Source organism: Cervus canadensis, chromosome 6 (genome assembly GCF_019320065.1).
Source record: "Cervus canadensis isolate Bull #8, Minnesota chromosome 6, ASM1932006v1, whole genome shotgun sequence".
NCBI lineage: Eukaryota > Metazoa > Chordata > Mammalia > Artiodactyla > Cervidae > Cervus > Cervus canadensis.
Genome location: NC_057391.1, coordinates 83,501,164 through 83,513,726, shown reverse-complemented (window position 1 = coordinate 83,513,726; position 12,563 = coordinate 83,501,164).

Genomic DNA, 12,563 nt, shown 5'->3' with positions numbered 1-12,563 from the left:
AAAAAATAAAATAGCAATAATAAAAATAGTTTTTTTTTAAAGCATAAAGATGAAGAACACAGCAAAAGGCATAAAGACATTTAAATTAAAATGGAAAAATTTAAACTACAGAGAAAATATATTAAAAACAACTACTTTAATTGAACTTTAACTATGAAATTGTTACGAGCAGACTAGCAGCTAACGCTAAAGAATGGAAATGAGAAGGTGAAACTGGAGTACTTTCAGTGTATACCGTACCCTTTTGTAATGTTTGATTTTTTTACAGTGAATGTACGTATAATTTTTCATTTTGTGTGTGCATATAACCTCTATAATTAAAATTTAGTTGTTTGTGAATCCCCTGATGGTCCAGTGGTTAGGACTACGTGCTCTCACTGCCAAGGGTCCAAGTTCCATCCTTGGTCAGGGAACTAAGATCATGCAAGCTGTGCAGTATGACCAGAAAAAAAAAATTTTTTTTATTTTAATTTAGCAAATTTCCAGTTCAACATGGTATGTTTGGTATACCCGTTTAAATTCATGTCTTCCTAAAGTCCCATGAAAATGACAGGAAAGGAATAAAAAGGCATAAACCCCAAAAGGAACAATAAAGGAGACAAGAACAGACAGGAAAAATTTAAAAATAAATGTGGGTAGCTCCAAGGCAGATAGGCACATAAAGTATTTTAAACAAGCTAGTGCTTGAGCCCCAACCCCGGAAATTCTTTTTTTTGGCGGGGGGCGGGCCTCTTAGGGTGGCATGCTGGATCCCAGTTCCCAGACAACCTCCACCCCTTGCCTCCAACCCCCCAGCCCTGCAAGGAAATTCAGAGTCCTAACCAATGGACCTAGAGGGAAGTCCCCACAACCCCAGAAGTACTGATTTTTAGAGTCTAGTCTGGGGTCTGGGCCTCTGTAATTCTTAGAAAACTCCCCTATGATTTTAGTGGGCAGCTTAGTGGAAAAGCTCTGTCAAGCTGGCAGTTTATGTAGTGAAAAGTGCGTAGATTGAGAGCAGTGCTTTCAGCCCCCATAGAGTCACCTGTAGAGCCTTAACAATCCTCCTGGGCCATGCCCTGGACCTCTTAAATCCATTTTCAGGAAACAGAACCCAGATAGAAGTATTTTGCAGAGAGCTCCCCCAGAGGATTTCCATGCACAGCCAAGGTTAAACACCACTGATTTAAAGCATCTTGTATGAGGGACTTCTCTGGTGGTCCAGTGGCTAAGACACCGAGCTCCCAATGCAGGAGGTGCAGGTTCAATCCCTGGTCAGGGAACTGGATCCCGTATGCTGCAACTTAGGCGTTCACATGCCAAAACTTAAGAGTAACTTAAGAGTTGAGTTCACATGTCACAACTAAGACCTGGAGCAGCCAAGTAAATAAAGTAAAGTATAAAGTAAATAAAGTAAATAAAGCCAAGTAAATAAAATAAATATTTTTGTTTAAAAAATAAAGAACCTTGTTTGAACTGTGTGACTCAGGTTTTCTAATTTGGTAGAACTTTGTTTTCTTCTTGATAAAATGATCAAATGGTGGTTTCCTTCTTGATAAAAGATATTAACTATCATCTGTTCTACTTAACCTCAGAGGTTCTTATAAGGATCAAGTGAGACAGTGTGAGTGCTTTGGAAATTGAATATTGCTGTACAGATGTGGCCCATCACACTTAGAAAAAAATGCAAACTCTTTACCCAACCCTCCCTTCTCCGCATGGCTATTTTACCACTCCCTCTGTCTCCAGCCTCTGTTTCCCACCCTTCTCCCCCAGCTCACATCACACTCTAGCCACACCAGCTTCCTGTTTATTCCTCAAGCCCTCAATCTGGCTGCTGCCTTGAGGCCCTTACACTTGCTGTCCCCCCATAATTTCAAAGGTCTGCCCTGTCCCAGCAATCTGTTCTCTCTTCCAACACCTCCTCTCCTGATCACTTTTATCTAACTACCACCACCCGTCTGCATTCCCTCAGGCACATTCTATCCCCTTACACTGTTTTATTTATTCAAGTACTCATCAGTAATTGAAATTACATCATTCATTTGTTTAAGAGCCCTAAGCCTTGGACCGTTCTCTGTCTCCTCCACTAGAATATAAGCTCCATAAGAGCAGGGATTTTGGTCCACAGTGCTTGATACACAGTTGGCACTGGGTGATGCACGGTAGGTGCTGAAAATATAATAATGAACAAAACAGGCAAGGTCCTTGCCCTCCCAGAGCATCATTTGGCTGAGACGGAGAAGGAGACAGACAATAGACTAGCAAAGAACATACGGGATAGTTGCATGATGTAATAAACCCTGTGAAGGAAGAAAGCAGAGTGGGGAGGAGGGGTGTAGTAAAGAGTAACTGGATTCAATTGGTATTATGTCTTTGGATAGAGTAGTCACACAAGGCCTCTTTGAGGAAGTCACAACCCAGTGGATGAGGAAGTCAGCCATGAGGAAGATGAGGACGCAGTTCCAAACAAAGGGAACAATAAGCACAAAAGCCCAGGGGTAGAAAAGAGCTTGGGACGTTTGAGGAACAGGAAGGACCCAGTGCAACTAAACAGAGAGATTGGTGTGGGAGGAAGTAAGAGATGCAGGCAGGGGCTGGGCCGCAGGGGGCCTTTGGAGGGCTCCTCAGTTTGGGTTTTAGTCCAAGTGCACTAGGGAGCCATTGAAGGTTGTTTTTTGTTTGTTTGTTTGTTCATTTTGTGGGGTTTTGGGGGGGTTCTTAATTAGAGGATAATTGCTTTACAATATTATGTTGGTTTCTGCTGTAGAAAGTTTGGTGGTGGTTGTTGTTTGTTTCGGGGTTTTTTTCCTTTGGCCACACCATGCAGCATGCAGGACCTTAGATCCCCCACTAGGGATCAATCCCATGCCACCTGCAGTGGAAGAGCAGAGCCCTAAGCCTTGGACCACCAGGGAGTTCCCACATTGAAGGGTTTTAAATTGACATGGGATATGAACAGAGAAACTAAGTGGAAAATGCACTGAGCAACCAAAACCATTAAGAGAAGCAACTAACTCTTCCCAGAACCTGCCAGAGTCCCAGGTGCATTTCTGGGACAGCACAACCTGGGTTGGCATATTGAGTATTTACTGATTAAAAGCCGTCCAAGAGAGGTTTTCGTTTGGGATGTTGTGTGGCTTATCCCAGAGGTGGACCATCTGTGAGAAAGCATCCCATAGCCAACCAGAGGAAAAGCAAGAGAAACCAAGTGCAAGATTCTTCTTTAAGGCAATGAAAAAAGAGCCTTGCAGAGGAAGGAACAAGGGGGCTTAGGGTCCGTGGTAAAGGAGGCAGAAAAGCTGCATTAGCTCCCAGCAGCATCTCAGAGAGGAGCAAGGCCCGCAGGAGTCTGTCCACAGAAGCAGCAGCAGAAGGAGGCATGGGCTATTGGCCTGAAGCTTGTGTTGGCACCTGTCCAGGATAGAATGTTCCAGTAGAACAAAGGAAGTTGACTCAGACCCAGAGCCGAAGGTCAGGAGCCAGCTACCCCTGAGGACACTTTAGCATTTGCCAGAGGATCAGCAAGCCAATCCATAAAAACTTACGTAGTAGACTGGAAGGGCAGAAACCTGCTTGGCCTGCCCCATGAGGTGGTCAAACTGGCCTGAACTTGATGGAAGGTTGAAAGGGATTTTCTTTAATACCTGGGAGGAAATAAGTCAAGATAAGTAATCTGGAATTAATTTCCAACCTGGGGGCTGCAGTGATATGGAGAACAGGGATTTCTTATCTGCCTCTGACTGGCTGAGAAATCCCACATAAAGCACGTCACCCAGGCTCTTCGGGTTTTTTTTCCTCCAGCTTTATTGAAATCTAATTGACATACCCTTCACTTTTCTTATCTGTCATAAGGGAGAAGAAAAATTCCTTGTGAAAAAATAGCTGATATAGCTCAGTAAGGTTGAAAAAAGCATATAAATTCTTAAGCAGAATTCCAATTCTATTTATTGGACTATATATATTTCCCATATACATCTATATAGTCTAATAGATATTCTATAAACACACACATATGCTATCATTTATAAAGCACTTATTATTACCAGATGGTAGTCTAAGTGCTTTAAGTACAGACATTTTCTCATATAATCATCATGATACATGACATAGATATCATCATTGTCCCCATTTTATAATTGAGCAAACTAAGGCTCAACAAGTTAAGCAACTTGTCCAAGGTCATGTGGAAGGGCAGAGCTGGACTCCAACCCATGAGTCTGACTCCAGAGCCCAGTCTCTGGAATAGGCAACCCACGATGATCACAGATCTATTTAGAGAGGGAATCATTTGAGGCAAATGTCTGGGGTCAAAGTAAAATACACCCCGAGACCTTTGAGCTGTTTTATCAGGAGAAAGGCAAGTTGTCTCAGCAGTAATCCTTTATTACCAACTGTCTCAAATTAAGAGGTATGCTGGACTGGGAGCTAGAGAGCTGGGTTCCAGTCCTGCCTATGCTAATTAGCAATTGACCTTGGGCCTGTCATTTCCCCTCCCTGGGATTCAGTGTCCTCTTTTGTAAAGCAAAGTGTCAGTCCTGTAGTTGTGTCCGACTTTTTGCAACTCCATGGACTGTATCCCATCAGGCTCCTCTGTCCATGGAATTCTCCAGGCAAGAATACTAGAGTGGCTTGTCATTCCCTTCTCCAGGGGATCTTCCTGACCCAGGGATCAAACTGAGGTGTCCTGCACTGTAGGCAGATTCTTTACCATCCGAGCTGGCTAGGGAAGCCCCTTTTATAAATAAAGGGATTCTATGGGCAGAATTCTAAGGGCTCTTCCATCATTCACATTCCATGATTCTTTGAGTCTGTAAGCAATGTCCTATCCCGATAGACTGACAGGGAAGGCAGGCATGAGTAAGCCCCTGTGCTGCCCAGCCTCTGGGTCCTCCCCAAGGTCCTCTCTCCGCCCTTCTCTGCCCTGCCCGTGCCCACGAGGCTGACCAGTACAGGCTGCATCCCCAGGGCTCACCTGCCCTCTGTCTTCCAGTTGAGTGCAGCCAGTGGCAAGTGTGAGCAGGAGGCTTGGAGGCCAAAGGAGAGAGAGACCCTGTGTCCGCACACACAGACACACCCTCCACATGTGCTCCTGCCCTTGCTGTCTGCGTTGTTACAGTGGCTGGACTCCTCTCCTGATACATCTCCCATGGAGCACTACTGCCCTGGCCCCAGTTCCCACCGGGCTGCAGGAACACCACTCCGATCCCACGCCCCTTTAGATTTAGGGATGATTAGGGATGACGATGGCTTCCTGCTCGACTAGTGCCCAGCTGCTTCCCCTTAAAATCCATGCCTCCTCGAAGCAGTCCATTCGTTCAGCGCTCTGGATTTAAACCCTCCCATGTGCCATCTGTTTCCCACAGGACCCTGACTGCTGCAGCCCCTGAGCGTGGGATGGCTTTCCTCCTTATCATTGCCACCATCTCTCCACGTGTCATAAACCAACATAAGAATGCCAGACCTCCTTTCGGAGTCCCACAGGCATCCTTACCAAGTCAGAGAGCCTAGAAATAGGCACTCTCAGGTGAGTGGGCAAGATTGCCCGATTCTCCTTCGGTGGTGGTAACATCAGTAGCAATATTCTATTAGCCAAAGTCTATTTAAAAAAAAAAAAACTGTTGGGCTCTTTTGAGGGAGGTGACATGGGTAGGACAGACAGACCTAGGCTGGAATCCCAGTTCAAACTCACTGGGTTTGAACCTTGACCCAGTCACTTACAGGCTGTAAGAACTTCCTATGTCAGTCCTCATTGGCAAATTGAGGAAAGTAATATCTGCCTCTCAGCCTTGCTTCAAGGATTGAATATTACAATCTATGCAATGCCTGGCACATTCTAAAGAGATGCTCAGTAAAGGTTAACTGTCTTTCTCTATTAGGCAACTGGGAGGAAGAGGGAGGAAGCCATCAGAACAATTAGATGAGTTAAAGTGGCTTCTCCAGAAATCCCATACCACCTCCTTCAGTTCTCCAATGGAATAGCCAGGGGCTGATATGGCAGTGGACCAAGACAGGAAAAAAAAAAAAAGAACCCATTAGAAACTAGGCTTTTGTCAAAAAAAAAAAACAATGCTGAAACCCAACTGCAGCAAGCAATTAGGGAACAATAGCTAAATACTTTCTATAATTAGAGAGAGAAGCAATGCAAGTGATGAGAGCGCCTTTGTCTGCACTGACCCTCTTCACCCAAAGAAGATCTTGGCTCACGTGAGACGGAGACTGGGGATCTTTGTGTCTTTTTTAGTCTTCTTAAAAAATTAAATCTCACACCACTCTTCTGTTGCCAGGAAGTGGGGGGGGAACGGAGAAAGCGAGGACCCTCTGGCCAGAAAGGCACCTGGAAATGTGACTCACTGTATAGGACTAATTCAATCCTGAAAGAGGAGAAAGTCTTACGGCTTTGCTGAGAGTTCCTGACCCCCTGGCCTTATCCTGCTTGTTGGGCAGGTGGATGGGTTGCCATTTCTGTAGGAAGACGAGGCAGATGGGTTTTGACCATCACCTAGTCTGCTACTTTTGTTAAAATCTGTCCTGCATGCTAAGTCGCTTCAGTCGTGTCCAACACTCTGCAACCCCATAGACTGTAGCCTACCAGGCTCTTCTGTCCATGGGAGTCTCCAGGCAAGAATACTGGAGTGGGTTGCCATGTCCTCTTCCAGAGGATCTTCCCAACCCGGAAATCAAACCTGCATCTCTTACATCTTGTGCATTGGCAAGCGGGTTCTGTCACCTGGGTAGCCCTGCTAAAATCTGGGGGGCAGCAAATCCTTACTTTTTAACAATGGATATTCCAGACAAAAGAAAAGAGGATATTTACACAACCATTCACACTGGAGAATTGCTCTCTATGTCTCGACAGAAGAACAAAGCTGGCTTCCTCCCAGGCCCCCAGGTTCTAACCCAAGTCATCCTTTCCCTTCATTCTTCTCAACCCCTCGTTACTCACTCAGTCTCTTGATACTTCCTTCTTTTTTATTATTTTTAAATACTTACTTATTTATTTATTTGGCTATGCTGGGTCATAATTGCAGCATGTGGGATTAGTTCCCTGACCAAGGATCAAACCTGGGCTCCCTGCATTGGGAATGTGGTATCTTGGCCACTGGACCACCAGGGAAGTCTCTTTTGACACGTCCTTCTATAACCTTTCCCATCTTTCTCTTCCTCTCCATGCGGATCACCACAAGCATTGTCAAGCTCCACACACATCCCATGACTAGACTTCCATCTAGTCCCCATTCCTCCAAACATTCCACAAAACACCACCTAAGGCACTGCATTCCAATGCCATCCTGTATACCCAGAGTTTCTCAACTACCGCACTTTCTAAACTAAATGCTTCTGGTGGTAGATAATTTTAGGTGGTGTGGTACACACGGTTAGTGTCCAGTTCCCTTGACCAGCCAGTATGCCCATCACTCAACTGCCATGAGTGTTGGCTGCTAACAGCTCACAGTAGCTCCCTTCTCTGGAACACTGACGGGCTGAAGGGGGCTGCCTCACCAGGGGATGTCTGAAAGGTTACACCCTCTCCCATTCCTACATCATGCTTTGAAGAAGATATCCTGTTTCTCAAATGCTGCGGTGCTACAAACTGTTTCTCTGGGAGAAAACCAGGTCAGTCTAGGAAAATCTAGGACACCTGCAATGCGGGTCCGTGAGAGGCCGTGGAGACGGAGTTTTCTCCGCCTCACTGCCTGGAAGGAAGAGTTACTGGAGGTCTGCTGTGATCCAGGTACTGAGCCACTCTCAAACACCAGACCTTGTTTTGAGAATACTGATGTAAATAAAATGATGCCCCTGTACTGCTGAGAAATCCATAGTTTGGTAGTAGACAGAGTTTGTTGTTTTTTTTTTTTAATTTTGCAATCAGTTTTCCAGTGGTCAAGACTTTGCCTGCCAGTGCAGAGGTTATGGATTTTATCCCTGGTCGGGGAGCCAAGGTCTCACATGCCTCGTGGCCAAAAAATCAAAACAGAAAGCAGAAACAATATTGTAACAAATTCAAAAAAGGGTTTTTTTTATAATGCCTTATAGACAAATATGTAAAGTAATAGTGGGGGAGGGGAGAGCCCCTCTGTTTCTTCTGCCCATGGAGCACAGTGAAGTTCAGGATTCAGCAGCTGACTTCCAGAGTAGATTCTCTCGCTTCATTGCTAAGAGACCCCAGGCAAGTCCCTGGTGGTGTCTACTAGCACAAAAGAGCAATTGAAATGCCCCTTAGAAGCCTGGAAGGAAATAAACCAACTTCGTGGAAATTGTCTCTGGATTATAGGATTGCAGGTGGGTTTTATTTTCTTCTGTTCGCTTTTCTATTTTTAAAATTTCCATAGAGAATAAAATCCTTTTGAAATCAGCAAAAGAAACACTAACTTTTAAAAATGTGGTTTAATTCTCAGAAGTAAGCTCCACCATGCAGTCTTTTGAGTATATACCCTCCTCCTCACACTTTCTCTATTTGCTTGTCTGTTTAGCAGTATTCCACAAAGGGTAGTTTCTGTGTCTCATTTCAGATATGGGGATGGAAATATAGAAGATGATCCCAGAATATCTCGTCATTCCAGAAAGCCTGGATGTTATTGAAAACTATGGGTGCTGGGTCAAAAGTATTCAGAAGTCAACATTAAGAGTCTCCCACTTGCTAAAAGTGGGGCAAGTTAATCATCAATCTGCTAAAATGATTAATGGATTGACACACATCAAATATGTTTAACTCCATAAAGTTTACAATGATACTCAAAAAAATAAGTCACATGTAAAGAATAGTAGGAAACCACCTAATTATTATAAATTAGATGGCCATTAAAGAGAAAGAATTGAGTATTCAGTCTCTTTCCTTTGTGATCTGTTCCAAAGTGTAGTCAAATAACTGATGAAGGGAAGATTCTCTTACAGAAGTATTCCAGCTAATAAATGGAAAAGGAGTGATAGAACATCACTAATTCACAATAACTAATGATTTATGGGTGTAGCAATGATCATAAATGGCAGCTAACATCACAAGAAAGACAACCAGACTTTGGATCTGCCTAATAGAAGTAAACACTACCAACTGTGAAATTGCTCTATTCCCTCCCCTGACCCCACCACAAAAATGAAGCAAAAAAAAAAAACAACACAAAAACCTCTGAATCTAATCAGCCCTTTAGACCTAATGAAGAACTTACAGGAAACAGAGGAGGAACATTACAAAGATACAAAATAGAGCTTATGGGAACCTCTACAAAGCAAACAAAATATTGCATGAAAAAAATAATAATAAACGAGATGGAAGGAGAACCTATAAGTAAAAGAGATATGATGTTACTGAACTCAAGTCCAACTGCCCACCACTAGAAAATCAATATTCAAGAGGCGAGTGTTGGTCGAAATGGCAAATGTTACTTTTAATTAAAAAGCCAGCATTCTGGGGAGAAGACAGGATTGTGTCCTAAAACCAACTCTGAAGATTCTGCTTGGCCACTAAAGTTTTCAAAGGGAAGATGGGGAAGTGATTTCAGCTAATCATTAAGACAGGGAATCGGACTCATCGTTACCTCCCACTGTGTCCAGGCTCCTGTGCAGGCTTGTCAACTCCTCCTGATCCTAATTTACATGCTGTCTCATTCACACAGTTTATTCATGAGAAGGGGAAGCTGGGGAAGAGATCTGTTCATCTGTTAATTACTTCTACTTCTGTTAATAATATCTGTTAATAATTTCACTCTGATGAATGGAAAGAACTAACAGTTTAGGCAAAGTATTTTGTGATCAAAAGATTTGAATGGCAGCTTGGGCTGGAGATGCCTGGTTTAAGGTTAGTTACAGTAGCTTTGATAAAGTGACAATACAAAAGGGGCCTCCTGCAGAGAGCTCTTCTCTGCAAAAAGCTGCTTATAAAGCCCCACTTGTCAGAACATCGTTCCATCTCTATGGAATTATGGATGAAGGGGCCTTCCCAGGTGGTGCCAATGGTAAGGAATCCACCTGCCAGGCCTGCCCTGGTGGTTTAGTGAAGTGAAGTCGCTCAGTGTGTTCCACTCTTTGCAACCCCATGGACTGTAGCCTACCAGTCTCCTCTGTCCATGGGATTTTCTAGGAAAGAGTACTGGAGTGGGTTGCCATTTCCTTCTCTAGGGCATCTTCCTGACCCAGGGATCGAACGCAGGTCTCCTACATTGCAGGCAGATGCTTTACTGTCTGAGCCACCAGGGTGGGTTAATGGTGGTAAAGAATTCACCTGCCAGCACAGGAGACATGGGTTCGATCCCTGATGCAGGAAGATCCCACATGCCGCAGAACAGCTAAGCCCACTTGCCACAGCTATTGAGCCTGTGCTCTGGAGCCCCGGAGGCACAACTACTGAGCCCATGTGCCCCAACCATGTGCCCCACTGAAGCCCTTGTGCCCTAGAGACTGTGCTCCGCAACAAGAGAATCCGCTACAATAAGAAGCCCCCAAGCACAGCAGCTAGAGAGTAGCCCCCGCTGTCTGCAACTAGAGAAAAACCAGCGCAGCCACAAAGACCCAGCACATCCACAAAAGAAAAAAGAATCCTCCTGCAATGCAGGAGACACAAGAGACTCAAGTTCAATCCCTAGGGCAGAAAGATAACTTGGAGGAAGCAATGGCACCCCACTCCAGTATTCTTACCTGGAAAATTCCACGGGCAGAGGAGTCTGGTGGGCTACAGTCCATGGGGCCACAAAGGATCGGACATGATTTAGTGAGTGAATGACAACTTCATGCTTGCATGCGTGCTTGCTAAGTTGATTCAGTCATGTCTGACTCTTTGCAGTCCTCTGGGCCATATCCCGCCAGGCTCCTCTATCCATGGAATTCTCCAGGCAAGGATACTGGAGTGGGTAAGATCGGGCACCATATTCTCAGCGTGCAAGATGTTGACATGGGTCTGTAAGCCTCTCTGTGCTGACACTTTCAGCTGCCTGCTTACATATACGGGTTGAGCAAGTTATAACTATTTTGATGTCCAAAAAGATACAGATAATTATGAGCAGTAGTGTTAATCCTGTTCTCTTAAGGCCAGTTCTTGGGATTGTGCTAGCCAGAGATTCAGTACTGCTCAAGATGGAGCAGCTTAAGTCATGGCTGCCGTCTGGTCATCCTGCAGTTAGCTTTTTCCCTGTGATGACAGTTACAGAATCTGTACAAACAACTCATGCTGAAGGATTCTGTGACTCTATTGTCCTAATCATTAGTTGCTTGATACTGAGCACTTTTGTGACACCGGGAAGCCCGGGAGACCAGCTTTTCCACAGACAAGAGGCAGGAGACATGGAGGGGCCTTTGTGCTTGGAGGGGCTCTGCAGAATTCTGCTCTGTTCCATGAGCTATATCAACCTAACACAGTGGATCTCAATTTTCAGATAAACAAATTGCATGTGAGTATGCACGTGCATATAAGGTAAAACCCAAGAACATGTTTGTTTGTTTTTTTTAATGTGAAACATAATTTTAACAAAATCAAGGAAATTCAAGCACTGGATATTTGATGATATCAAGGATTTTTTTTTTTTAATTTAGGCATGACAATGATACTGTGGTTGTGGCTTTTAAATAGGAGTCTGTGTTTTAAAGAAACATAATAAAATTTTACAAGTGAAATATGATGCTTGAGATTTGCATCAAAATAAACCAAGAGAGGAAGTGGGAAAGAGGATCATAGACAAGACTGGCCTGTATTGAAAATTGTTAAAGTCACTGGTGAATTCATCAGGTTCATTTCCCTGTTCTATTTTTTAAGACCTTTGAAATTTTCATTGATAAAATACTCTGGAAGTTCATGGCTGAAACTTGAAAATTTCAGAAAAGTAAAAGAAGAAAAATTATCCATAATCCCACCCTGCAGAGATAATCACTACTATCATTTTACAGTATATCCTTCTTGACTTTTAAATAATACATGTAAAAGAAACCCTGCTGTGAATATCATTTTTGTACTGCTTCTTTCACTTAAGATAGTGTATTTTTTCTTGTCCTTAAAAACTCTAAAGCATTGTTCTTAATAGCTGTAATAGTGTTTTAGTTTCTAACATTTACTTAATCAAAACTCCGTTTTTACTGCTAAAAATTTTGCTGCTATGAACATCCTTATAAATCTTTATTTGAGAGTACCACTCATTTTTAAAAAGTAGAATTAGTGTTTAAAAGACTAAACATTTTCAGGTATTTAATACAACTACCAAATCATTCTTTAGAAAGGTCATCCACTTATGTTTCTACCTACAGTGAAGGAGAATTCCCCTTTTCCTGAAAACTTACTTTTCTGGAAGCATTTAATATTCCCTACTTAATAAAAACTTCTAAGTCAAAAGAGCAGTTGATAAGTGTGTTGGAGCCAGACAAGCCTACCATTGAAACCTATTAGCTGTGTAACGTTGGGAGAGTTAGTTAACATCTCTGTCCTGGGAACATACTAGCACTGGGAGGTCATAACCATTGAATAAGGTCATAAATGTAATGATATATTATCTGTCAATTTCCTAACACCGCTCTTGGCTTGGCAGATGTTAGCTGTAACTATCATCATTATCATTATTATTATTTTTTTTATTATATATTACCTTTCTATGGAGTAAAATTCA